The sequence below is a fragment of the Palaemon carinicauda genome, chromosome 14, assembly GCF_036898095.1.
Source record: "Palaemon carinicauda isolate YSFRI2023 chromosome 14, ASM3689809v2, whole genome shotgun sequence".
Lineage (NCBI taxonomy): Eukaryota > Metazoa > Arthropoda > Malacostraca > Decapoda > Palaemonidae > Palaemon > Palaemon carinicauda.
In genome coordinates, this window is record NC_090738.1 from 134,775,546 (window position 1) to 134,779,846 (window position 4,301).

Here is a 4,301-nt window from a genome sequence, read left to right on the forward strand (position 1 = left end):
TAAACAATAGTAAATGTTGCACAGTAGATATAAGCAACAAATTTAAAACTTGCACAATATTGAAGACTTTAATGCAAATGCTGTACAATAGCAAATTAGCTCTTCAACTCTTCAATAGATTGGATAGCATTTTAATATAAATGCTTATTAGCAATACAGAAAACAAAATCTATAAAAGAAACAAACTTAGACTAGCCGAGCTGTTCACAAAACTTTTAAAATAAAACTTAATGACTAAAAAATTAAAAAAAAAGTTTAAAATTACTGAAATTAAATTGAAAAACTTCATAAAACAGAGAAATTTCTCTACAGACTCTTTATAATTATCTAGATTAATAGAGAAATTAATAGATCAGACTAATAGATAAGTTAATAGAAAAAGACATTCGTAATCTGGTTTACAAACAATGAATCAAGATAAAAAAAGGCGTGTATAGACAGTGTTGCCTACTGTCTTATTTTTGTTGACAAACAAAGGAATCATTTAAAAAGTTAAAACGCCTGGAGCTATTTATCTTTTAGACATAGAACATGAGACATTTCTCTACAGATTGTCTTTATAATTATCTAGATTAGTAAACAAGTTAACAGATCAGACATTAATAGAAAAGTTAACAGATAAGACATCCCTATTTTACGAATCATTAATTAAGATTACGAATCATGAATTAAGATAAACAAAAAAGTGTGTATAGACAGTGTTGCCTACTTTTGTATTTTTGTTTACAAACAAATTAATTATTAAAAACATTAAAACTCCTCGAATTATTTACCTCTTAGACATAAAACATGAGAAATTCCTCTACAGATTGTCTTTAAAATTATCTAGATTAGTAGACAAGTTAACAAATCAGACATCAATATAAAAGTTAAGAAATAAGACATCCTTATTTTACAAATGAATTAAGATAAAAAAATGAGTGTATAGACAGTGTTGCCTACTTTTGTATTTTTGTTAACAAACAAAGGAATTATTTAAAAAGCTAAAACTCCCAGAGTTATTTACCTCCTAGACTTTTGACTTCATCTTATCCTCTTATACCGCCTAGTCTGTTTAATCTTCGAAAGATAGCCTGAAATGGACAAATATGATATATTAACACGTTCATCTCTTAATAGTTTTTCTGGCGTTCCAACGCTGAAGTATCTGAACAAATTAGGTGTTAAACTTTAGTTTTAGATTGTGAATATTTAACTACTAAAAAAAAAAAAAAAAACTATCATGGACGCCAAAATAAATAAATATTAAAAATTCGACAACTTTAGACACCGAAATAAGAACAAAAATAAAATGAAATTAAATGTAGACACTAAAAAAATTAAACTTAATTTAAACGAGGAAAAAGATAAATTATAAAACCAATATAAATTTAGTAATTCAGCAACTTATAGACCAATAAATATATATATATGTATATCTAAAGGGGATTAGTTTCCCTTAACTAACTCCCCTTTACCTAACAAGGTTAGAACAATCTCAAACTGTCATTGGAAACTGAAGAAACCTTAAGAATTATTATTACAAGAACTTCCATGAATATTAGAATTAACTTTTTAGCGCGATTAAATCCTAGATCGCATAAAACTGGTGATAAAACCATTTAGAATTATGATTGAAAAAAAAGATTCTAAATACGGACAATGTATAATGCAAAAATGGCCCCCTCTTTAACCATATTTTCAAGCTTTACATTGAATTTTCCCTTTTCCGTTCAATCTCCACCCTTTTCCGTTCAATCTCCACCCTTTTCCGTTCAATCTCCACCCTTTTCCGTTCAATCTCCACCCTTTTCCGTTCAATCTTCACCCTTTTCCGTTCAATCTTCACCCTTTTCCGTTCAATCTTCACCCTTTTCCGTTCAATCTTCACCCTTTTCCGTTCAATCTTCACCCTTTTCCAAGCTTTACATTGAATTTTCCCTTTTCCGTTCAATCTTCACCCTTTTCCATTCAATCTTCACCCTTTTCCATTCAATCTTCACCCTTTTCCATTCAATCTTCACCCTTTTCCATTCAATCTTCACCCTTTTCCATTCAATCTTCACCCTTTTCCATTCAATCTTCACCCTTTCCCATTCAATCTTCACCCTTTCCCATTCAATCTTCACCCTTTTCCGTTCAATCTTCACCCTTTTCCGTTCAATCTTCACCCTTTTCCAAGCTTTACATTGAATTTTCCCTTTTCCGTTCAATCTTCACCCTTTTCCATTCAATCTTCACCCTTTTCCATTCAATCTTCACCCTTTTCCATTCAATCTTCACCCTTTTCCATTCAATCTTCACCCTTTTCCATTCAATCTTCACCCTTTTCCATTCAATCTTCACCCTTTTCCATTCAATCTTCACCCTTTCCCATTCAATCTTCACCCTTTCCCATTCAATCTTCACCCTTTTCCGTTCAATCTTCACCCTTTTCCGTTCAATCTTCACCCTTTTCCAAGCTTTACATTGAATTTTCCCTTTTCCGTTCAATCTTCACCCTTTTCCATTCAATCTTCACCCTTTTCCATTCAATCTTCACCCTTTTCCATTCAATCTTCACCCTTTTCCATTCAATCTTCACCCTTTTCCATTCAATCTTCACCCTTTTCCATTCAATCTTCACCCTTTTCCATACCTGGTGTGGTCTCCAGAAACGAACGAAAAACAGAACTTCATCAACAAAGAGAATAAAGAAGAATAAAGCGAGAGTCATAAGGATGAAGTCCAGGAGTATTCCATGCGGAAACTGGAAATCTGGATCCTCTTCGGCAGTCCATCTTCGTGGGGTGGGCATCTATGAAAATCAATAAGATCCATTAGTTCATAAATATCAAATAAATTAAATAGAAATCCCATTTACGGTGTCATGAAAAGTATAAAGTTTCTACTAACTTTGTAGGTTGAAAAGCACCAAGAGACAAGTTTAAAATCAATAAAGTTTATCACCATTCTTGGTTGAAATAAGATTAAAATTTACTAAGTCACGAGAAGCAAACAGTTTACTAATTTTCTAAGTAGAATCAGTAGATAAACTTACATGAATTTATTAAATCAAATTTCGTTACTTGTTAGAAATACGATTACTGTTAACGTAAAGTCATAAAATTAAAAAATTACTAATTGTTAAAAGATATCAAATGAATTTCGCCAAAGTCTCATTCATGTTAGAAGTAAAATTACTGTTTTTGTCAAGTCACGAAAAGCAAAAAAAAAAAATTATCAATTTTCCATTTTGAATCATTATATATAAAAAAGTTAGTCAATTTTCCATTTTGAGTCACTATACAACATTTACATAAGCAAATAGAAGGTTTCCATGAAGTTTGTAAATATTCCATTTTGAATCATTATACAAAATTTATACAAGCAAATAGAAGATTTTCACGATCTTATAAACTAATTATTAGAGAGGGGATTTAATATTTTCCTAGGAGGAAAATTATAAATTGAAAAATCTATAATATGAAAAATAAAATTCACAAAGTATCACTATTACTATCAAAATACGTAACAACACTCCAATTTAAGATTCAAATCAATAGAAACAAATCAGGAATACGAAATTCGAAAGTAATAAAAAGTAACATACCTTGAATATCGAGGTCTTCTGCGAAGCTTTAAGTTAAAATTCGTGACTCCCGTCACTCCAGTTGCTAAAATACATTAGCACAGAGGACAAAAGCTAACTCTTCTCCCCTCGTTATCTTCCATCGCGTTTAGTCAAGGATGGCTGAGCCAATAGCGGTGAACCTAAGCTTAATGCCTGAATGGTCAATTCCTCGTAACAACAATAAAAAATAAATCAAAATTTAAGATAGTTTTCCTGTCTAGATATACCTCTCGTACCTAGCCAAGACTATTCTTGTGGATGGGATTATTATTATTATTATTATTATTATTATTATTATTATTATTATTATTATTATTATTATTATTATTATTATTATTATTATTATTATTATTATAGATATAATCCATGGATCGAAAATTGCTTTAATTTAAACTGCTAGTTCAGGCTTGTTTCATAAAGATTTATTTTGCTGAAATATTCTTTTATCTATAAATTATTAATTTTCTTATTCATATTCATGAATATACATTACAAAACAATGGTCCTTAACCCAAAAATATACAACGCTGCAAATTCTAATCAATTAATATAATAAAGTTGGTAATAAAATGAACATGAGTTGGTTAAAGAGGAAAAATAACTATTTTGTTTATGCTACATTCTTGTCAGAGTATTGCAATATTAAGCATTAATCACAAACTACTTGTAATTCAGTTAAACACTTTCCAAGTGTTCAAGTAGATTTGAG

The 4,301-nt window shown here is 30.0% G+C and overlaps 1 long non-coding RNA gene across 1 annotated transcript; it reads right to left on the reverse strand.

Annotated features, from left to right (window-relative positions):
• Positions 1-476: 476 nt before the first annotated feature.
• Positions 477-3,679, reverse strand: LOC137653368 (uncharacterized). The gene is made up of 3 exons (XR_011046463.1): positions 3,572-3,679; positions 2,618-2,776; positions 477-1,073 (listed from the first exon to the last, which is right to left on the reverse strand). It is a non-coding gene; the product is annotated as an uncharacterized lncRNA (long non-coding RNA).
• Positions 3,680-4,301: the final 622 nt, after the last annotated feature.